Raw genomic sequence first — 25393 nt, 5'->3', positions numbered from 1 at the left:
ACCTCTTTTTTTCTTTTTTGTGGACAGGGGCTCTCCTGTTGGGTGTCCCTCCAATTTGTCCTGAAGCTTCTTTTTGGGAATTTTTCTTTGTTGGAGAAATTTCTCTGTCTCTCGTTTTTTTGAACCTGTGGGGATTCTATTTTGTCATATCTATTTGACAGGGATAATTCAAATCTACCTTCTCTCTCTCTATTTTCCTCTCTTCTATAGTTCCTTCTATAGGGTACCTGTTTCCATGAGTTATTTTCACCATTTTTCACTCTCTCTCTATAATTAGACCAGTTTCTTACTTTATCATTTTTATAATCCATTAAGTCCCTTTTAAATTTTGAAACTTTTGTCTCTATTATATCCTTCTCCAATTTGTCCACTTTAGTGTCAATTGATTTTTTAAAATCTCTATAATCTTCCAGATTTTTTATTGGTTCTATTTTTACCAACAATGCACTCATTTCATTATCCAATTCAGTAAGTTCCCTTTTTCTTTCAAGGACTATTAATTTCATAAGCTCCTTTGAGCAGTTATCCAGAATATTAAACCAGTTTTCCTTAAATTCTGCTCTTTCATTGCCAAAAGTGGTTTTTTTTTTAATCCTAAGACCCCTCGGGATCCGTCCCACCTCCAAATAATTTTCTATAGAGGTGACCTCCCAGCTTAGTCTCATTTATATATATATATATAGTATCCAGAGGTCCGGCACTCCCAAAACTCCTTTTGGCTTGGACTGGTGCCTGCACGGAAATAGTGACAGAATCCATGGCAGGTGCGGCACTCTGCGCAATAATGAGAAATAAATGTACCAACTACAGTGGTTTGAGTCTCAAACCACTGTAGTTGGTACATTTATTTCTCATTATTGCACTGAGTGCCGCACCTGCCACGGATTATACATATATATATATATATATATATATATATATCTCAACACTATATAACTAGAATTTTGCGCTAGATATAAGGAGGTCGCTAATGACACTAGATCCCTTACTAGAGGGATCCACACAATTCAAATACAAAACCAATAGTGTACAGCACCCAAATATCTGTCTGTCCCCCTTTTGCAATTATAATCAACCAAGAATTTTTCTTAAATATAAAACATTTATTATAAAATACATAAAATCAAATATTCTTGAAATAGAAGTATTTTCTTGGGATTGAGGATCGTAAAAAGTACCCAACGCGTTTCGTCTCTTTATGAGACTTCATCAGGGGTTTGATACTTTTAATATGAATCTATAAAAATAGAACATGATTGTAAGCATATACAATAGGAAAGACATTAATTCTATTTAACATCAATTCATTTTTCAGGTTAATAGGAATAATACATAAGTACAAAAATGGAGATGAGAACAGAATGAATCAGGAACAGAAGGACTAGAAGAAATGCTATACAACCATTAAATCTGGAAACCATTTTGAAAAACATTTTACAGAAAAGATTTTTTTAGAAGGGTATATTATGGTACCTTTAAGAATTCGATGATATTTTAACTTTTAGTAGGGTTCTAATAGAATTCCTTGATAATAGAAGCTCAAAGTAAAGGATGTATAATTTTTTACTGTAAATAAATATAATATAAGAAAAATATATGCAAGTTTTTGCATGTATTTATCTATATATATTACCTTATAGAAAATGTATTTAATTAAGAAAAGCAATCAACTATACCTGTATTATTTTATCCCAGGCAAACGATCTGTCAATACTCAATCTTCCTTTACTTCAATAAAAAATATCAGCCTAGAGATTAGCATGAATTTTATGGGGTTTAGTTTTTATTTATAAAATGAATTTAACTGAAAAGAATTAATTAATTAATTGAACAGAATTAAAAAATACATACATATACCATTTGTAATAATGTCGTCACCAGAAATAGTGTTCATAAAGAATAGAAGTGTCAATGGTGCTAAAAAACCTTAATTTTTTAGCCTATAAATGAACAAATAATTATATTATATTATATTATCTTTTTATTAATGAATTAATTTACCTAATGAATACATAGATAATATAATTATATAATATATATCTATGTAATTATACAATATAAATTGTTTTATTGTTTGTAATAGTAGTACAGGTTGAGTATCCCGTATCCAAAATGCTCGGGACCAGGAGAATTTTGGATAACGGATTATTCCGTATTTCGGAATATTTTAATATTTCAATGATGTATTTTGAAGTATCTTGCATGTATGCTGTATAAACACATAATATACACACAAATATATTTTATTACCACATAAAATACACACAAATATATTTTAATTGTTCAAAAAACAAGGTTTCAAAACGTGAAACAAAATGTGTGTACTATCTCAGCACTGAATTTGAATGCCAAGCAATCATTGTCTTGCACATATATAGTGCCAGTTACATATCATGTCCCCAGTGATGCTGTTACAAATGTCCCCAGTGAGTTTTTAGCAAAAAAAAAATTTTTTTTCACTTTCTGGAATGTCCGTATTTCGGAATAATTCGGATAACGGATACTCGGATACGGGATACTCGACCTGTAGTAGTAGTAGTACGTTTATTTATAACGTAAATAAATACATTCTATATTGCTTTTACTTATTTGTGGACTGATGAAACTATATCTTGAGCACACCTCTATATATATATATATATATATATATATATATATATATATATATATATATATATATATATATATATATATATATATATATATATATATACAGTGGTCGAAGTGGAAATTTTGAAGTGGGGGTATGGAAATTTTGAAGTGGGGGTATGGAAAAGTAAAGAGTGAATATAGTGCGCACCTTCGGACACCCCCCTGTCCATCAACGTCCCCTGCCAGACTGCCCCGTTGTACAGGGGTATTACAAAAGCACAATATGCGCTGCTGAGTGATCAGAGAGCATCCTGAGGGGGAAAAAAAAGTTGTTTTTTTTATCTTCAGATTAAAGTGGCGGTATGGCATACCCCCGTATACCGCCCCACTTCGACCACTGTATATATATATATATATATATATATATATATAGACCCCTGACAAAGTCCTGTTGGACGAAACATGTTAGGATAACTTCTGACTCCTGCTCCTCACCGCACTGCTAATAAAATAAGTTAATCTGCATGTGCCTTTTTTATATAAATCAGGTGGCACTTTGATCTTTTACTTTTAGAATTACAGTTTTTAGTGCACATGCTGTGTTCTTTTAGTATGGTCAGTTATCCACACTGACAGTATCGCCATCCCATTCTTTTATAGTACACATTGCCGATTTTACCATTGCATATCACCCCTTTTTTTACATTTTGAACTGTGTTTTATTATATACCCATTTTTTCATACACCTTGTTACCATTTATATATATTTTTTTTTTCTCTTCTGTGTTCAATAAATTGCTTTTCTTTATACATAGTCCCATGTGAAATACATGCATATTAGTCGCTATTCAAGTCCAAACCAAAACTCTTTTTACATATATATATATATATATATATATATATGCAACAAAGAGTATCCTTAAAGCGCTGATCGTCTGTAGATCACAAATCTCATCCAGGAGATATTTATTTCAGGCTTGTGCTGCTCTCCTTACAAAGGGCTCTTCCAACTAGCCCAAGCTGTATGCATAGAAAAGTAGAAAGAAAGGAGGCGCACCATAGTGTAGTATTTTAGATTTTAAAACAACAATCCTTTACTGATGGGTAAAAAACACTCACAAGAGTAGATGTGTTATATCGCTATAACACAGTTTTCGCATAAAACATAGTATGACAGAGTATATCACCGCATTGGCAGAAAGGTCAGAAAGGTCACAGCGTCACCGCGTCACAGCAAGCGTCCTCTCAGCTCCGCCCATGGGCGGAGCTGAGAGGACGCTTGCTGTGACGCGGTGACGCTGTGACGCAGCGAGGTCCAGGAGCCAGGCTGGAGAGAGAAAAAACGTGTTTTCTGCCAATGCGGTGATATACTCTGTCATACTATGTTTTATGCGAAAACTGTGTTATAGCGATATAACACATCTACTCTTGTAAGTGTTTTTTACCCATCAGTAAAGGATTGTTGTTTTAAAATCTAAAATAAATGTCCGAATTTCATTTTAAAAAATTCACAGCAAGTCATAGTTATTATAACATGTTCCATAAGAGAGAATGGGGGTGATTCTGGTTGGTTTGTAAAAGCAAACTCCTTGTTTAATGGACAAACCCATGTGCACTGCAGGAGGCAGTGGTGCACGCAGTGGGGTTTCCGAGTACCAGAACCCCCCTTCCCCTGCACCTATTCATTGCTGCCTTGTGAGCAGATGCCCCTTCACTGTCATGTTGCTCAGTGGGCAGGGCAATATAGAGGAAGTGGAGAAGAGGAGGGAGACCACTTCCCTTTCCTTCCCCCCTGTCCTCTTCCCTCCTCTTCTCTACTCCTCTGACTGCGGGTGGAAGCTTTTTGTTTACAGAGGTGCGCTCACAGGCGGGCAACAGATATATCAGAGATATAGAGGAGGTTTTTCCACAAATCCTCCGGTGAAAAGATTCAAGAAACAGATAGATATATATCTCCAACACTTTAGTGCACCAAAACCTTTCACATGTGTTATATGAAAAAAATCGTCTTATCTCGTTCCAGTCGATTGTATCTCACTTCCCTTTTTCCAGATCTCTTGGTGTGTATCATACAAGATAGAGAAGTAGAGCTACCATAGCGTAATAACGTTTTTTTAATAATACAATCTTACACACAATAAAAAATACAACAAATCCTTAAAATGCAATTACCAAGTGATATTGAGAACTGTAAAATAAAGTTCTCTATGGGGGTTATTCTAGTCCATTCTTTCTGACAAAATCCTTCTTAGATGGACAAAACCATGTGCACTGCGGGTGGGGCAGATGTAACTTGTGCAGAGAGAATTAGATTTGGGTGGGGTTTTTCTTCAAAGTGAGATCTATATTGAAGTGTAAAATCATGCAGTCAGTATTTTCCCTGCACAGAAACAAAATAACTCACCCAAATCTAATTCTCTCTGCACATGTTACATCTGCCCCCCTGCAGTGCACATGGTTTTGTCCATCTAAGAAGGATTTTGTCAGAAAGAATGAACTAGAATAATCCCCTAAATAGGAATATAAATAAGGAGATCCACCCCAGTCAGTTCAGCTACAGAAGAATAAGGCAACAATTACCAGATGGTGTGGAGAACATAAGGTCCACTTAGTTCTCAAATAGGCAAATAGTCGCAGTTCTTATACCGTTCCTGGAACCCTGCAGTAAGTCCCCGGGCGGCGTTCCTTTCTCCTGGCTTCCTTTTCTGGTGATGGGTCTCACTGGTCCTCTCAGGCGGGTGGAAGCTGTTGCCACAGTGCTGCCCAGCTATGCAGCTACTTAAGACAGCACTCTCAGGGCTATGCCGCCGCTGTCTCGGGACTATGCCATTGCTGTCAGCTAGCTTCCTGTGTAGCCATGTAGCAAGACAGCAGTGCTCCCTGCAACTTCTGCTCCAGTTCTCGCTGCTTCCTTCCTCCTCTCATGCAGGAGCCAGGAGGTGGTGTCGGCGGGCAGTCAGACCTTGCAGACCAGCAAATAAAATGCACACTGGAGGCAACACCAGAAAGGGAGCAGGAGTGTGCTCTGCACTGCATCTGCTCCTCTCCCCATTGCAGTAGCTTCTCCGCTCTCCTCCGCTCCATGCATTAGCAGTGAAGGCTAGGCAGGCCTTCATATCAAAATGTAAGTGACACTTTTGGGGGCATTGCTTAAGGGTCACTACTAGTGGCATTATGTTGGGCATTAGTATAGCATAGTATGTTGCATCATGTGTAATGGGCATTATGTTGTGCAGTATTATATGTAAGGGACATTGTGGTGTGTGGCATCATGTGTAATGGGCATTATGGTGGGCAGCATAACATGTATTGGGAATTATGTTGTACAACATAAAGTGTAATGGGCATTACGGTGTGCTGCATCATGTGTAAGGGGCATTGCGGTGTGTGGCATAATGTGTAATGGGCATTACGGTGTATGGAATCATGTGTAATGGGCCCTAGGGTGTGCAACATCATGTGAAATGGGCACTATGGTGTGCGGCATCATATGTACTGGGCACAATGGTGTGCAGCATCATGTGTAAGGGACATTGCAGTATGTTGCATAATGTGTAATTGGCATTATGGTGTGCAGTATAACTTGTATTGGGAATGATGTTGTATGACATAATGTGAAATGGGCATTACGGTGTGCTGCTTTATGTGTAAGGGGCATTGCGATGTGTGGCATAATCTTTAATGGGCATTATGGTGTGCAGCATCAAGTGAAATGGGCACTATGGTGTGCAGCATCATGTGTAATGGGCATTGCTGTGTGCAGCATAATGTGTAATGGGCATTATGGTGGGCAGCATAACTTATATTGGGAATTATGTTTTACAACATAATGTGTAATGGGCATTATGGTTTGCTGCATTATGTGTAAGGTGTATTGCGGTGTGTGGCATAAAGTGCAATGGGCATTATGGTGTATGGTATCATGTGTAATGGGCCCTATGGTGTGCAGCATCATGTGTAATGGGTACTATGGTGTGCGGCATCATGTGTAAGGGATATTGCGGTATGTGGCATAATGTGTAATGGGCATTATGGTGTGTGGCATCATGTGTAATGGGCACTATGATGTGCAGCATCATGTGTAATGGGCACTATGGTGTGCAGCATCATGTGTAAGGGGCATTACAGTGTGTGGCATCATGTGTACTGGGCACTACGGGCACTACGACACCAATTTTTAGCTTTGGTACATCTTGCCAACTGTCATTCACTGCCTCCCTGTCACCCTCTACCTCCATGTCACCCACTACCTCTGCAGGCATCCACTGCCTCTCCTATACATATATATCAGGATGCCAGTGTTCAGTATATCAGCGCCAGCATCCTGACTTGGAACTTCGACAAGTACCTGGATACTGATGCTGCAACACTGACAGCCGACATCCTAATCACTGAGTATATTGGGAGTGGTGGCATGCAGCTGTGGAAGGGGGGGGTTAGGTTTAGGAACTAGGGAGGGGAATTCATTTTAGGTGCAGGAGGGTTGGTTAGGTTAAGGTGACAGGTACGGGGGTACAGTATATATACATATACATACGGTGGCGGAGGCCACCTGCTTGTGTCGCCCCCCCTGGCTGAAATTTGCCAGCCGACCCCTGAACATAGTGTCTTGAAAAGTTGCTGGTTTAAGATGTTTTTTTTTCCCCCAGTGTGGATTACTGTCTCTTGTGTTCTATATTTACACACAGGATCTATCTACTGTATCTATCTATCTATCTATCTATCTATCTATCTATCTATCTATCTTTCTCTTCAGAAAAAAAAATTCTACTACAGAGGGATGTTGCATACTTAGTGGGTACTATTGTTTAATTCTTGTAATCCTTAAACCATTCTACTAGCAGCCTTGCAGTGAATGCTACAGTTTACCAGATGCCCAACTCCCAACATGCTCAGTAGGCCTGGTTGTCATGGCAACAGCAGAGATATGTGCAGAAGATGATAAATATCTCTCATGAAGTAACAAAGCAAGTTCTGTTTCTAACATAGATTTTGAATCACAGTTTGTATTAGCCTTTTGCTGTATAAATCATAAAGAATTTAGCAATAGATAAATAATTTTTCCTATAAAATATATGTAAATCTACATTAAATACATAAATATGTAGAATTTACAGAACATCAGACATATGGTTTTATGCAGTAATAAAAAAAAGTGGTGTCAGCAGGGGTGTATTGTTGCTGAGAGTTATATATAGCAATTATGTTGCCAGATGGAAGGTTAGTTGTCCACTGGTGTAGCATTTGCATCAAGAAATATAATCCACATATGAAAATGCACATAAAATCTATACATTTAGTAAATGTTCATTAAAAAATATTATAATATACAAACTTTAGTTTAAGCAAACCTCCCAACTGTCCTGATTACAGCTGGACAGTGCCGCTATTTGTAGACTGTCTCGCTGTCCCTCCCGCAGGTGGCAATATCCGGTGGGCAGGGAGGCAGATGGGGAGAGCCAGAGATCACCACTTCTCTGCAGATCGCTGAAGAGATGCCATGCTCAAGCAGCATCTCTTCAGTGCAGGGAGGGAGAGACCCCCCCCCCCCCAATGCTAAAAATGAGGGTCAGTATGCTTGGCCACGCTCCTCTACTTGAGGCTCTTAGTCCCACCCCCTTTTCGGGCCAGTTGTGCCTTCAGCGCGGCAGGTCCCGCTTTCAATGTTACGAAAGTTGAGAAGTATAATTTAAACCTTATAGGTTTGAAACGAGGTTCAAACGTGTCATACACAAGGGCATACTTCCAAATGTTCATCTCAGTAAAAAATTCTCTCTGCACATGTTACATCTGCCCCACCTGCAGTGCACATGGTTTTGTCCTTCTAAGAAAGATTTTTTCATAAAGAGTGAACTAGAATAAGGCCCATAGATCTAGGAATGGTGTTATCTTTCAAACCAGCATTAAATGTCTCCAATAGCATAGGGAGTATATTTTAAAATTTCGCCTGGTATGCCATCCAAACCTGGGGCGAAATGTAATAGGGTGCGTTTTTTTTTTTTTTGCGATTTTTCCCGCAAAATATGCCGTTTTCGCCCATTTCCCGAAAATCGCATATTTTATAGGGTGCGATTTGCGGGAAAAATCGCATTTTTTAAAGGTGCGATTTTTACTAAAAATCGCATCCAGATGTTTTCCCATTAAAAAGGATAGAAGTCGCATATTTAATGGGTTGCGATTTTTAGTAAAGCTTACTAAAAATCGCAAAAAAAATAGACCAGGTTCTGCCTGGCGCTTTTATCAGAAACATGCACAGATCATTGAGATCTGTGCATGGTTCTGTTGTAAAAAAATAGTTAAAACAAAAAAAAAGAAAAAAAAACGGCGTGCGGTCCCCCCCCTAAGCATAACCAGCCCTGGGCTCAAAAAGCCGGTGCTGGTATAATAAAATCAAAGGAACAATCAAGTTGGGGTTCCCTGGATTTTATAAAACCAGCACCAGGCTCAAGGTCCGGCGCTGGTTCCCAAAATACGGGGGACAAAATGACTAGGGGTCCCCCGTATTTTAAGAACCAGCACCGGACACAACCAGCCAGCAGGGTAATGCCACAGCCGGGGGGAGACTTTTTATACAAGTCCCCCCGGCCAAAGCATTAACCCCCTGGCTGGTCAGCATGGGCAGGGGTCCTGGGGAAGTGGGGACCCCCCCAATGAAGGGGTCCCCCCCCTCCAGGACTTACCAGCCCATGCTGATAGTCCGGGGCTGTCCTCCATGCCCCTGGGCTGTGGGCATGGAGCTGATGCTTTGTGTAAAAAAAAGAATGTAAACTATTGTTTTCAGAGCAGAGATGTTACTTCGTCGGCGTCTGTATTCAGAATGATTTCTGGCCAATCAGGAGCCGACTTTCTCTTCTCCTGATTGGCCGAGAAATCATTCTGTTCAGAGACGGCGAAGAGGAAACATCTCAGCGCCGGCAAAGTCCTTCAAGCCGGGTACCAGTCGGGAGCAGCGCTGTCACCGGAGGTCGCCGCCGGGGAGCAGGTGAGTAGGATTTTCCTCCTTAGGTACCCCTCTGGACTACCACGGATCCCGGACCCCGGATTCTTCACGCCAGGAGCCCCGGAACCCCAGGACCAGCCCCGGAACCAGGACCAAGGCCCCGGAACCGGACTCTTCTGCCCTGGAGCCCCGGAGGACGAATCCAGGATCCAGGGACCGACCTACGGGCTCAAGGTAGGTAAGTATCAGTGTGTTTTGTGTGTATTAAAGTTTTATTTCACAGGGTGTCAGTGTGATTTTGTGCACTATTTTTTACACTGCAGAACTACAAGTGCCAGCGGGCACTTTAATGCCCCGCATGCTGGGACTTGTGGTTCCCCAAGTCCCAGCATGCGGGGTAGGCTTGCTGGGACTGATAGTTCGCCAGTGTAAAACAATAGTTTACATTCTTTTTTTTACACAAAGCATCAGCTCCATGCCCACAGCCCAGGGGCATGGAGGACAGCCCCGGACTATCAGCATGGGCTGGTAAGTCCTGGAGGGGGGGGACCCCTTCATTGGGGGGGGTCCCCACTTCCCCAGGACCCCTGCCCATGCTGACCAGCCAGGGGGTTAATGCTTTGGCCGGGGGGACTTGTATAAAAAGTCTCCCCCCGGCTGTGGCATTACCCTGCTGGCTGGTTGTGTCCGGTGCTGGTTCTTAAAATACGGGGGACCCCTAGTCATTTTGTCCCCCGTATTTTGGGAACCAGCGCCGGACCTTGAGCCTGGTGCTGGTTTTATAAAATCCAGGGAACCCCAACTTGATTGTTCCTTTGATTTTATTATACCAGCACCGGCTTTTTGAGCCCGGGGCTGGTTATGCTTAGGGGGGGGACCGCACGCCGTTTTTTTTCTTTTTTTTTTACAACCAAAATCGCATATATGAAAATGCGCACATTTTCAGGACTGAAAATGCGCACATTTTCATGACTAAAAATCGACCTAAATCGCGGCAAATCGCATTTTTTGCCGCTAATTCGCATCTCATTACATATGCGAATTAGCATCTAAAAATGCGATTTTTAAAGGTGCGATTTCTGGCGAGTTTGGAACTCGTCCAAAAATCGCAGCCTATTACATTTCGCCCCTGGTGTCTTACCATTTGGAAGTAAACTAATGGCATCTTTTATTTCTTGCAATTTAAATGGAGCTTCTAAATCTTCATTACTTTCTGACGGTAAAGAAGGCATTCTGATAATATTCACGAAGCCTTTAATTTCTAACTGTCTATATACTATTCTCGACTCATAGATTTTAGTGAAATATATAATCTCAAAATGCTCTTTCGATCTCAGGGTTTTTTAATACCTCTTTCCTTGTTGTGTCGATTATTTTTGTAATTATAGTGGGTGGGGAATCTGTGCAATATACTCTAGAAAGCTTCCAGATCTATCAGAGCTTGTGGTATATGGGTTGTTCTGCATCATTTTAGCGTTCTCTTCACTTAGGGCATTATTCTGGTCGATGCGGTCCGTTCTGAATTCTTTCGGAGGGTGCATTTAGCCGTCTGCACATGCATAGGCAACGCTATGTGCATGTGCCACGCATGGTCTCCGTACTCGTTCTCACTAATACCGTACAGAAATGTCCACCGAATTGACTCAGGAAATATGGGCGTTTTTGGGCGTCATTCAGACTTACACAAGGGCGTGGTTTAAAAGTGGGCAAAACTGGGTGTAAATATGGGTGTACACGAGGGAGTGCACGAACTCTGTTAGGCGTGCATTCAGACAGCACACCGACTGCAAACGAACCAACACGCATGAAATATGCGGTCTTCATAAGCAAGTTTCACTTTGTGGAGACCACTTGTTCATGTGCTAGGCATTCGGTTCGCCCAATTAGTACGACCGCACCTGAACCACTCTCAGCTGAACACAATACAATCCACCTACGTAAAGGGGTAACAATGATTGAATAGCACTTCACATGATGTAAGGGTTAATGTAAAGTGGTAGTAATGTGTTTAAGTATCAAATTGGATTTAATTGGTAACAATTACAAACAAACACTTTTTTATGAGGTAGCCTAATTGCATAAGTGTGTCATGTGACAGATTTATGAGTTCAGATAATAGTCGTGAGTTTTGCGGAAATACACCACATCGGGCAGCTTCCCGTCCGTTCTGACGCTGTAAGACCGTGCAGAATCTTTGTGTGGCCACCGCACACACACGGTTTGGATGTTGTCTAAAAACACACCCTCTACTTAGAGAGCGAGTCCGACCGAATGCGGAGGCCCTGTTGGAGTTTGTTCTTACAATGTCCGCACAGCGTGACGTGCGGTCCGCTCTGAAAGATTTCGGAAAGTTCCGCACAAACCAGAATAACCTCCTTACAGTCAAGTCATCATTTTTGCGCTTCTAACCACTATTTTTTGCATCTTCTGAGTTATTTTCTAAATATAATTTTTCTAATATTTCACATTTATTTTCCAGGCTTATTATTTTTCTTTTACTCCTTTTTTTATATCACTAATGCCTTTTTTTTAATTACTACCCTCATAAATGCTTTGAAGGCATCCCACACCACGGCACTCAAGGCTGAACCCTTATTCATCCTCCCGTATTCCTTCCATTGCTCCTCATATTAAATCCACCTCTTTCATTTTATCACCTAGGATTAAAAGGAGCTCTCTTTACCATTGGAATCAATAAGTTTTAGCAATACTGGAGAATGATCGGATAGTCCTCTAGTTTGGTATTCTATATCAACCACTTTATCAGGTAACAACATTAAATTGGTTCTTGAGAATAATTTCTAGGAAGTTGAAAAACATGAATATTGCTTCCCCTGTGGATATATCTCCCTCCATACATCCACCCAACCTAAGTTACATACAAAATCATTGAACCCTTTATTCCCCCTTTTCGTACTTATAGGTAATTTGCTCCATCTCTCTACATGGATATCTAGAACAATATTAATTTTCAGTCCAAAGTCCAGAGACATAGACATGAATTAAACTGCTTTGTTTAACACTTCAAAAGAAAAGGGTGGTGGAATATACACAGCTAGCAAAAACATTTGTATTGAGTGGATGGTACAGTCTAGAAACATATCGACCTAAAGTGTCGACCTCTACCTTGTTACAAACAAAAGGAAGGGATTTTTTTTACAAAAACTTCCCTCAAGCTTGTAGTAAAGGGTGCATGATACATCTGGACCACCCATGATTTTTTAAGGGACCTAAGCTTATTTCCCAATAAGTGGGTTTCAACCAAACATGTTGTTAGGGCTCGGGTCTCTGGTGTTCCCGGCTGTGGCAGCAGTGGCCCAGTGGTGGATGCTGGGAACTGGAACACAGGAGGCTTTAGGTAGAGACAGTTCATAGAAGTATCACTGGCACCGACTGTTTTCCCCAGGGACCCCTGCAACGAGGTTTGGACTCCGCTGCATTCAGTGGTGAGGTCGTGGCCCCACAGCTAACTGGACAGTCACCGGAGATGGACGGTGACTAGTGGCAGTGAGCTTGGAGCTTGGAACTGAGGAACTTGGTACTTGGTCTGCGCTGGCCTGGAAGGCTGGCGTGATAGGAGTGGCTTGAGCTCCGTCACGGAGTGTTGCCGGCCTGGATGCCGACATGGTACTGTAGATGGCCTGGGAGACGGAGGGTAGTCGACGGCCTGGGAGCCAAAGGGATCTTGATGACTTGGGAATCAACAGGAGCTTGTTGACGACCTGGGAGTCAACATGTGAGTTGATGACCTGGGAGCTGACAGGAGCTTGTTGATGACCTGGGAGTCGACAGGAGCTTGTTGACAACCTGGGAGTTGACACGGGAGTTGACGGCCTGGAAGCTGACATGGAAGTTGACGGCCTGGGAGCCGACATGGGGGTTGACAGGAAACTGTAGAGTTGACTTGGGAGTCAAAAGGTGGTATGGCCCTTTAAGGGCAACAGCAACCTGCTTGAAGATGCTGGAGTGCTCTATCCTCTTTCCTTGGCTGGAGATGGAAGACAGCGAGGAAGGCAACCTGGCAGGTGAAGAGAGCCAGGGAGCTTTAATATCAGCAGCAGATGACAGCAGCAGTTTGCACAGGGTTTTGCAAAGGGTAACCACAGGGACTCTGGACAGATCCTGGAGCCTTGTAACACTGAGGACTGGAAATACACACAGGAATCAGACAAGTTGTTCAAGGCTGGGGTAATGGGCCAGAGGCCTCAGCTATATCCCCCCTGCTAGCCTGTGATTGGCTGCAAGCTGCATCAGCAATAAAGTCCAGGAAGTACCTGTGCACCTTACAGTCACATGATTCAGTGCACAGGTCAGAGCAACAAGGTCACAGGGAAATCATTGGACAACAGAGTTATGTGATTGCAGGTGTCATGGCGGCGGCCTTGTTGAATGCTGGCAATAGTTCAGGGCAATGCCACTCAGATCCTGCCATGGAGAGTACCTGGGGACAGCACAGGACAGAGGCCTGAGCCGCAAGACACACCAGCGAGTGGGTAAGGAACGCGGACACGTGCGCTGATGCGAATGCGCACAGCGGTTTCTGACACATGTAACATCTGCATCATACTATTCCAATTGTTTCATGACCAATTATCTCTTGATTTTATCATTTATACCACAGATATTGCACAACATAATTCTTTCCATCTAATAGGCTTTTTCTATATAACGAAAACACAAAGCGGGAGTATATTGATGCGCTGTCAGAGAATGAAGTGTGTTGATCACTCCTTCTTCCTTGGTCCTGTGTATTGTCTAAGGCTTAGATACTCATATGGAAAAGATAAACAGATACACACAATCGGTGAGTCTGGTATTCTAATATGGGAGAATATCCACGTATTGGTCCCAAAACACTGACCTGTACACCAGGCCCTATATGCCTGTAAAGGTATCTTTAAAGCACCCACGTTTTCCAATTCCCATGTAGTGAATGCTCACCTTCTGGCAGTGCCCTATGTGCACACAAAGGTTTCTTTTTGTTTCCAGGTTTCCCAGGTCTCCCGAATAAGCTGTAGGCTCAGACTCGTAGGTAGATGGCGGTACAACAAAGTTTTATTTTCACATTCCATACAACGATTAAAGATCCAGACAGGAAACAAAAAATTACATAATAGATAAAATAATAAAAGTGTTCCAGGTACTGCTTCACCTCCTATCCCTGCCAACTCAGCACTCACCCGGGTCTAGAGGAGAGTTGGTGCCCAAAGAGTCACAAAAAAGGGGGCCAGTACTGGAAACGCCACTCCACAACACCAACGCGTTTCGGACCTATGCTGGTCCTTTTTCAAGGTGTCTGTTTTCACGGTCTGTTGCCTCCCGGGTGCTCGGGTACGGCACATCGCGGACCGAGTCGACAGATTGTTGGGAGGGGCTGGGAGCAACCCGGCAGTCCTGGTGCACATCGGCACCAACGACAAAGTCAATGGTAGGTGGGATGTCCTCAAGAAAGAGTATAGGGAATTAGGTAAGAAATTAAAGGCGAGGACATCTAGGGTAATTTTCTCAGAAATATTACCAGTGCCACGCGCTAGCTCAGGGAGGCAGAGGGAGATCAGGGAGGTAAATTTGTGACTTAAGGATTGGTGTAGGAAAGAGGGATTCGTGTTCATGGAACACTGGGCGGACTTCTCGGTCAGGCGCCATCTTTTTTGCCGTGATGGATTGCACCTGAACGAGGAGGGGGCTGCGGTGCTGGGGGGAAGGATGGTTAGAGGGTTGGAGAAGATTTTAAACTAGGCGACGGGGGGGTGGGGGCAGCAAGACATTATGGGTCCATCAGGGAGAGACGCCGGACTGGGATCAGGAATCATATGGGGGAAGGAGATGGGGGGGGGGAGACATAGACAAAGTCCTGGGACATAACAAGGGTATAATTGGGGTTAACTCTCAGGGTGCATCAGGAATGTCATGTAATAAAATGTTATGTTGTAACAGTCACGTTACCCCATTACAGTTCTTAGGTACAGATGATCTTAGTATACAGGAAGGAGGGAAGGACAGAGGAAGAATTCCCAGAACTATAAAGAGGTCAGGCAGTGTGCATGGTGGGGAGGCCTGTAGAGAGTCTATTGAAGGGGAGAGGGGAAAGTGGAAGCTAGTAAAGAATTCAAATGGGTCCTGGGGTGAAACTAATCACAATATTAGAGCCATATCTAAAAATAAACATAAATTAAAATGCTTACTGGCTAATGCAAGAAGCTTAGTGAGTAAAATCGGGGAGCTAGAAACAGTGATCAGTAGGGACGACTACGACATCATTGGTATTACAGAAACATGGTGTAACGAGTATACACTCTACAGGAAAGACAGGGAAAATAAAAGGGGCGGGGGTGTGTGCCTATATGTAAATAATAACTTAACATCATGTGAGAAAAATATGAGCACAGACCTGGAAGAAGACAACTCGGAGACAGTGTGGACAGAGATAACCGACAATAATAAAAAAACAAAAAACAAATTTATAATAGGGGTATGCTATAGACCACCAAATATAAACAAAAGGGAAGAGTCTCTTCTTTTAAACCAAATCAAACAAGCATCAAATCAGGGTCAGGTATTAATTATGGGGGATTTTAATTTACCCGACATTTATTGGGAAAACGAAACAGGTAAATCAGCAAGAAGCAATGGGTTCTTAAGCTTACTTAAAGACCAGTTTATTACACAAACGGTAGACACTCCAACTCGTGATGAGGCACTCTTAGACTTAGTATTAACAAATAACACAGACTTAGTTTTAAACACAAAAGTAATTGAACAATTAGGGAACAGTGATCACAATATGGTTTCACTGGAAATCAACTTCAGTAAATTACATCAAAAAGGATCTGCAAAAATACTAAACTTCAGAAAAGCGAACTCTGAATTATTCAGGGAAGCCCTAACAGGAATTGGGTGGGAAACGGTTATGGAGGGAAAAAATGCAGAGGAAATGTGGGATACTCTAAAAAAGGTGCTTGATTCACTAACTATTGAATACATTCCTAAAGTAACTAAAGGTAAATTCAACAATAAAAAGCCACCATGGTTGGACAAAGAAGTAAGGTCAGCTATCAACAATAAAACCAGAGCCTTTAAATTCTATAAAAATAACTTGAATGAGGAGGCGTTCGCAAAATACAAAGAATCAAACAAAACTTGTAAAGGGGTAATCAAAACAGCTAAAATATTATATGAAGAGTGCATAGCCACTGAAAGCAAAACCAACCCAAAGAAGTTTTTTAAATACATAAATAGTAAACGTTTAATTAAGGAAAACATAGGCCCACTAACTGATACTAGTGGAAAAAGTGTTACTGAGGACAAGGGAAAAGCAAAACTGTTAAATGAGTTCTTCTCATCAGTATTTACTAAGGGAGAGCAGACTGTGGAACGAACATTTACCACAAACGGGACAAATAAGCCAGATCTCATTGTGGATTTCACGCAGAAGGAAATAATACTGAGGCTAAGCAAACTCAAAACAAATAAATCACCAGGGCCAGATGGGATTCATCTGAGGGTTTTAATGGAATTAAGGGATGAAAGAGCTACCCCCCTACATTATATCTTTAGCAAGTCACTATCGTCAGGTATAGTACCAAAAGATTGGAGAATAGCAGAGGTAGTGCCAATATTCAAAAAAGGAAGATCCCGCTAATTACAGACCCGTTAGTTTAACATCAATTGTGGGTAAACTATTTGAAGGATTTTTAAGGGATGGTATCCAGGAATATTTAGATCATCACCGTCTACTCAGTACTAACCAACATGGGTTCGTGAAAAATCGTTCATGCCAAACTAATCTACTAGGGTTCTATGAAGAGGTTAGCAAAAACCTTGATAATGGAAATGCTGTAGATGTGATTTTCCTAGATTTCGCTAAAGCATTTGATACTGTCCCACACAAGAGATTGATTAATAAAATGGAGAACCTAGGATTGGGTGAAAATATCTGCAGATGGGTTGGGAATTGGCTATGTAATAGAGAACAAAGAGTGGTTGTGAATGGTGCCGTATCAGATATGATACCGGTACTAAGTGGAGTGCCCCAGGGTTCGGTTTTGGGGCCCATTTTGTTTAACATTTTTATTAACGATATTGGGATAGGGTTACTCAGCAATGTATCTATCTTTGCGGACGATACAAAACTTAGCAAAGTCATCAAATCATCAGAAGATGTCACCATGCTTCAAAATGATCTTGCAATTCTAGATGAGTGGGCAAAAAAATGGAAGATGAGGTTCAATGTAGATAAATGTAAGGTTATGCACCTTGGGAGACACAACCAGTGTGCAAGTTACAATCTTAGCGGAGAGGAACTGGGTAATTCCATACTTGAAAAGGATCTAGGAGTCCAAATAGACAGCAAACTGAGATGTAGTGCCCATTGTAATGTAGCTACAAAAAAGGCCAACAAAATTCTGGCATGTATTAAGAGGGGAATGGAAACTAGGGACTCAAGGGTAATTATGCCACTGTATAAAGCATTGGTGAGACCTCACCTCGAGTACGGAGTGCAGTTCTGGGCCCCACACTATAAAAAGGACATCATAGAATTAGAAAAAGTCCAAAGGCGAGCAACAAAGCTTATTAGGGGAATGGAGAATTTAAGCTACGGGGAGAGATTAAGCAATTTGGGACTATTTACATTAGAAAAGAGACGTTTAAGGGGGGACATGCTCAACATGTACAAGTATATCAAGGGCCAATATAAGGAACTGTCACACACCCTCTTTTCTACTAGAAAGGAATCTAGGACATGAGGGCATGAGTATAGATTAGAAGAAAAAAGATTTAATTCAGCTAGTAGAAAGAATTTCTTTACGGTCAGAACAGTCAAACTCTGGAACTCTCTTCCCAGAGAGGCGGTAACGGCTGGCTCATTAAATGCGTTCAAGGCAAAGTTGGACAAACATTTACTGGAGAAAAACATCCATGGGTACAAATAAGAAATATAATCTGTCTGTAAAATATCAGAACCTACCAAATCAGCAATGGATATCTATACCAGGTTGAACTAGATAGACGCAAGTCTTTTTTCAGCCTTACCTACTATGTAACTATGTAACTATGTCTTTGACTGAGTGTCATCCACTAACAAATCCCATTTGAGCAGTAATCGTTTTTTATATAGTGCAGCAAATTCCATTATGATTTACAATTGGAAACAACAGAGTTGATAAAACTAAGCTGGTTAGTTTGCTATGTACGGCGCTGCGGACACTTTGCGGCGCCTTATAAATAAACGTACTACTACTACTAGTAAAAGACAGTCATTGAGTATATAGGAAGACCTTGCTTGCAAGGAGGTGTGTTATATATTGCATTATGGTCCACTAGAATGCAAAGGTTCTTGGTGTGCAGTATTAAATGGTCATCCAGCAATGTTGGCTTGGGGTCAGGACACCTGAACCTAAATTGTAAATGCAACCATTAATCATCTGTTTAGGACCATGCTGCCATGCAGGACCTAATTAAAGGCTCAAGTTGTCCTAGGCTAATATACATGTAGCTCCCCTTGTAATGCTGATAAATACACATGCATGCGCGCTCAGGGACTTGCCATTCATACTGCCCATGTGCATGTAACTAGAGATGTGCGGTCCGTATTCTGAAGAATACGAACCTCTACAAACTTGGGGATCCGAGTATTTTTCCGAGACATGGCTCCGCAATTCCCGCCAGACTCGGATCCCAAAGCGAGGCCGAGCGGCGCCTTTCTGCCATCGGAGAGAGACTTGGATTCCATATAAGGCGTTGATCCCGTGGCTCGGCCCCATTATATGGGATCCAAGCCTGCAGACATCACACTCCCCTGGCGCGCTCTGCTAAAAAGTTGTTTAAAAAAAAAAACAGTGGGGAGCTTTACACAGTGGGCAGCTTTTACAGTGGGCAGCTTTACAGTGGACAGCTTTACAGTGGGCAGCTTTTACAGTGGGCAGCTTTTACAGTGGGCAGCTTTACAGTGGACAGCTTTACAGTGGGCAGCTTTTACAGTGGGCAGCTTTTACAGTTTGCAGCTTTACAGTGGGCAGCTTTACAGTGGGCAGCTTTAAAAGTGGGCAGCTTTTACAGTGGGCAGCTTTACAGTGGGCAGCTTTTACAGTGGGCAGCTTTACAGTGGGCAGCTTTACAGTGGACAGCTTTTACAGTGGGCAGCTTTTACAGTTTGCAGCTTTACAGTGGGCAGCTTTACAGTGGGCAGCTTTTACAGTGGGCAGCTTTACAGTGGGCAGCTTTTACAGTGGGCAGCTTTACAGTGGGCAGCTTTAACAGTGGGCAGCTTTTACAGTTTGCAGCTTTACAGTGGGCAGCTTTACAGTGGGCAGCTTTTACAGTTTACAGCTTTACAGTGGACAGCTTTACAGTGGGCAGCTTTTACAGTGGGCAGCTTTACAGTGGACAGCTTTTACAGTGGGCAGCTTTTACAGTGGACAGCTTTACAGTGGGCAGCTTTTACAGTGGGCAGCTTTTACAGTGGACAGCTTTACAGTGGACAGCTTTACAGTGGGCAGCTTTTACAGTTTGCAGCTTTACAGTGGGTAGCCTTTACAGTGGGCAGCTTTACAGTGGACAGTTTTTACATTCGGCAACTTTATTTACAGTAGGCAGCTTTACTGTGGGCAGCTTTGTTTTATTTTAAAGGCACTGGCAGTGGGCAGAGGCACCAGCTTTGTTGTTTCATAGGCAGTGGGCACAAGCTTGTTTCATAGGCACTATAGGCAGTGGCAACAAGTTCTAATTTTTTTAAGTTTAGTAGCACCACCAGCAGTATTGTTTTTTAGTGTATAACTCCACATAACCCAGTGTGTGCAGTGCACTGCATACTGTACACCCACTGTGTAAAGTATATGCCGATACTGTGACTGCCGTCTATAGCTCCATACCGCATCTGTTTATACTGTATGTTACTGTGACTGCTGGTACCCAATCTGTTTATACGGGACTGTGACTACTGTCTGCAGCACCGTACCTCATCTGTTTATACATTACTGTGACTGCTGGTACCCCATCTGTTTATACGGTACTGTGACTGCTGTCCGCAGCTCCGTACCAGTTTATAAGGTACTGCTGTGACCGCAGGCCATACCCCACTGTTTTTTTTTTAATTAATAAAATTATTAAAAGTTAAAAAAAGAGAAAATTATTTCTCTGTCCCACGTGCTGTGACTGCTCTCCGTAGCTCCGTACCCCATCTGTTTATAAGGTACTGTGAGTGCTATCCGTATCCCATCTGTTTATAAGGTACTGTGATAGCTGTCCGTACCCCAACTAGGGTTACCACCTTTCCCCTTTAATTCCGGACACATATTAATTACACAGGTTCTGTGGCTGGCTGACTTCAAGACTCCATTTCACCTGGTTTTAAACTTCCACAGAACCTGTGTAAAGGTGGTAACCCTAACCCCAACTGTTTATACGGTAGTGTGACTGCTGGTACCCCATCTGTTTATACGGTAGTGTCATTGCTGTCCGTACTCCATCTTTTATACAGTACTGTGACTGCTGTCTGTGCCCCATCTGTTTATGAGGTACTGTGACTGCTGTCCATACCCTAGCTGTGTTATTACGATACTGTGAGACTGTTTTTTTTTGTGGGGACCCAAACACAGCCACAGTCGTGTGGCAGACCCTGTGGCTAAAATGATTGGTTTGTTAAAGTGTGCATGTCCTGTTTATACAACGTAAGGGTGGGTGGGAGGGCCCAAGGACAGTTCCATCTTGTTCCTCTTTTCTTTAGGCGCTGTTGGGAGCATTTCTTCATTTAGTTTATTAAAGAGTCACACTATTATTTTTTAAAGTGTTCAAAATAGACAGGAAATGAGTGGAAATAAAGGTAATTGAGGTTAATAACACCATAGGAACAAAAACATGCCAACATTCTGTGATTTTAGCTGTTTTTATGAGCACCAACAACAAAAAGAAAAACAAAAAGGGCGGTTTTGGCAAAACCGAATACAGATCCAAAACCGGAGGCAGATACAGATCCAAAACCTACATTGGCACAACCATCTGGCATTTACCTTAATAACATTACTTCCTACGGCACAATGGGGCAGGTGACAGCCAACAAGTCAGGCCTAAATTTTATTCCTCAGCTGTCACCTGCAATGCGTGCCCCCCCCCCCCCAAACACACACACACACATATATATACACACAAATACACAGTCCCGGAGCCTGAGGCTGCAGCCTAATAAGACTATTGTTTAATCAGGCACCATGTTACTCAGATCCTTACTTGATTGTTCCTGAATGTACCTTAAAAGGTTTATTACACTGGGTATAAATCCAACAGTTAAAAAAACTATATTAACTATTCTACAGTATATAAAAAACAGCAATTTTGCATGCGGAAATGATAAATGGATATTTTACACTGATGTACATCAGCTATACAAACACAGTCTTTGTGGAATGGATGCTTCTATGAATCTCTTTCTAGTGTGGGTGGTATATATTATTTGTAGAGTGTTAAGAAAATTTTACAATAATGGGAGTGATTAATTATGACAGAATAATAGGTGTAGGAGGTAATAAAGTTTCTCTTTCTCTCAGTAACTTGGTATGTGGGATGGACTGTCAGAAATTTTTTATTTATAACATTATAATGTTAGTTACATTGTTTGATCACCGATGGGTATTTGTATACTGGTAAACTTCCAATTTTTATTAGCGATAGACAGACAGGCAAACAGATAGACATAGAGACAGACAGATAATAAGAACAGCTACTCAGAATTTTTTTTTTTGGGGGGGGGGGGGGGGGGGTTGTTCCTACAGTATTATTAACCTCAATAACATTCATTTCCACTCATTTCCAGAATATTCTGAACACCTCACGGCTCACAATATTGTTTTTGGGCCAAAAGGTTGCACCAACATAGCTGGATGACTAAGCAAAGCAACACAAATGTGTGGCACAAACCCATGGCACATCTAGGAGTGGCACTGCAGTGGCAGACAGGTAGTTTTAAAAACTGTGCTATAAAGAGCACAAAATGCAAAGAATAGAGGTGCAAGATGTAATTGCCTTTGGGCCCTTCCACCCTTATGTTGTATAAACAGCACACGTTACCAAACCAATCATTTCAGAAATAGGTGGCACCCTGAAAAAAGCTTGCTAATTTCTTCAAATCATAGCTAGCTACAAACATACCACTTCCTCATTTGATGACTTTTCGCATTATGAGAAGAGACAAGTAAAGAGCACAGTGTCAAGAAGGTGATTAAATTAAATTAGAGAGGTACACACAATCAGGAACAACACACATGTTTTCACATCCACTCCTATCTTGGTGTGAAATAAAAAGAACTTAAACCAAGTGTGGCAGGGACAGCATATTTCCACATGGTAATGTGGAAAGGTTATAGAGCAGCAGGAAAATTAGTTCTAGTCCAGGTCCTAAACTGATTTGATCAAGGTTTGGCTGATCAGCAGTACCTGTGGCTTCCTGTTATATGTGTGTCCAGGAGAGGAGGTCATTGCTTCCAATGCTGAAAAGCAGCTGGATGATAGGCCGGTAATGTAATTGTGTTATGTATTATGTTACGTGCTTTGGAGTGTACCCTGACTGTGAAATCTGTGGAAAACCCTGCAATGCTGTAACCTTGCTGTCCTTTGCTGTTAACTTGGTATGCTGTTTATCTTGTACAAAATAAAGACCCATACTTCACCTATATCCAGTGCATGTGGTTCATTTTCACACAAGCAAATGTATAATTACCACATTACTGTACAAACTTTTAAACTAGGGGCAAAGGCCTCCACATATGTACCACTTCTCCATTTTCAATAATCTTGGATTTAATGCTGGGATGAAAATAAACCGGTTTATATCATAGCATCAATATTGGATGTTTTCTCCTCCTCCTTATGTGAAAGTCTTGTCAGTTTCTTTTTTTCACTTTTTTAATTGCATTTTTTTTTACATTATATGTGGCGGATACCATATTTTTTTTCACAGCTCCCAGTCACACACGTGAGCAAACCTGCTTGTCTTGTTTATTTTATTCATATATTTTATTTCATTGTGGCTGCAATGATTGGTTTGTTTAGGCCCTACAAAAAAGCTGGCAATGCTCCAAAGAGCACATAATGCAAAGAAAGGAGGTGCAAGATGGAATTGCCGCACCCACCCTTATGTTGTATAAACAGGACATGCAGACTTTAACTAACCAATCATTTCAGTGACAGGGTCTGCCACACGACTGTGTCTGAAATGATTGGTTTGTTTGGGCCCCAACAAAAAAGAACCAAATAATCTCTGCTTGCATAAACTGGCTCTACAAAGGAAAGATGTCCTCCTCATCCTCATCCTCATCCTCCAATTCCTCAACCCTTTCAGCTTTTACATCCTCATCCTCACAGAGGATTCCACCATCACAGGTCCCTCTGTACTTTCTGGAGGCAATTGCTGGTCTTCATGGAGGAATTTATAACTCATTTTGATTAACATCATCTTATCCGCATTTTGTGGGAGCAACCTCCTACGCCTCTTGCTGACAATGTTCCTAGCTGCAATAAAAACTTTTTCAGAGTACAGACTGTCTGCCATGCCTACTTGGATGGTGTCACAGATTCAATCCTCCACCATTATTTCAAAGGTGTCAGCATCATATGCAGTGATAGTAGACATGTCAGTAATTGTAGGCAGCTCTTTCCGTCTGGACCAGATGTCTTGCTCCTGACTGCCATGCGTTGCTGCCAGCAGTTCTGCTATGAAAAGTAGTTTTTCCTCGCAGCTCCAGTTGCAAGATAAAATGAAGGAGTAGCTGTTGCCTTTTGACGTTCCACTTGACCTGACAATTTTCTCACCAGCAGGTCTTGTGTACACCAAAAAAAAAGAGATACAATGTAGGTTTTAAACCTAGGATAGAGCACGGTGGCCAAGATGTAGTGTTTCAACAGATAGACCACCCTTGAATCCTGGCAAAGAGAATGAAGGTCTCTATCCACAAGTCCTACATGCTTAGTGGAATCGCTCCATTTTATCTCCTTTTCACATTCTCCAGCTGCTTCTGCAAAAGCCTGACAAGTGGAATGACCTGACTCAAGCTGTCAGTGTCTTAACTGACTTCACTTGTGGCAAGTACAGATGGAGCTGCTCCTGGTGATTCTATCGCCATCTGCCCCATTCTGACAGAGCCTTCCACCCTCTACCACCACCCCACCGCTCTTTGCTGCTCCTAGCTGCCCGCACCCCGCACTAACGCTGCCCCTATCACTGAAGCAGAGACAGGTAGGGCATCCGCTCCCTGCCGCTGTGTGAAGGGGATGCGCATGTGTGTGAGATGCTTGCGCATCCGTGTCAGATGCAGCACCTCGCCGCCAGCCTGCACCAGCTTAGGGATGGCTGAGAGGTGCTACATCTGTAGGGATGAGCGTGTTCGGATACTAGAGATCTGACCGCACCCAAACTTACCTGATAGGAGGTGTATCTGAGCTGTTCGCTTCTATCCAGCCATTTTTCTGAGCCGAAAATCCTTATTCTGATTGAGTAGGACGGCTGCGTGTGCGGTCAGACGGCCGATGTTTGGTGTTTTCGCATGTGCAGAGGTGTTTCGGCGCATGTGTGAACGCCTCGCACATCTGAACACGGCGTGAGTTCCCTGCAGAAAACAATCGGTCGGAACCATCCGAGCAGGGGGTGGAGAGGGGCGTGAAGGGATGTTTGGACTCGTTCCCATGAAAACGCTGGGCGTATGTATGGTAATCCAGCCATGACGCACTTGTGGGGGGTGGACATCTGACATAGCCTGATGCCAGCTGCCCGCCCATATCCCTGCTTTCATCTGGAAAAATGTCCAAGTGGTCTGGAGCACTCGGTGCTGCCTGACCGCTCGGTCCATCATTCGATGGTCGGCGACCATCAGA

The sequence above is a fragment of the Crinia signifera genome, chromosome 1 (assembly GCF_055691185.1).
Source record: "Crinia signifera chromosome 1, ASM5569118v1, whole genome shotgun sequence".
Lineage (NCBI taxonomy): Eukaryota > Metazoa > Chordata > Amphibia > Anura > Myobatrachidae > Crinia > Crinia signifera.
The sequence above is the reverse complement of the archived record's forward strand: the minus strand, read 5'-3'. Positions refer to the sequence as shown.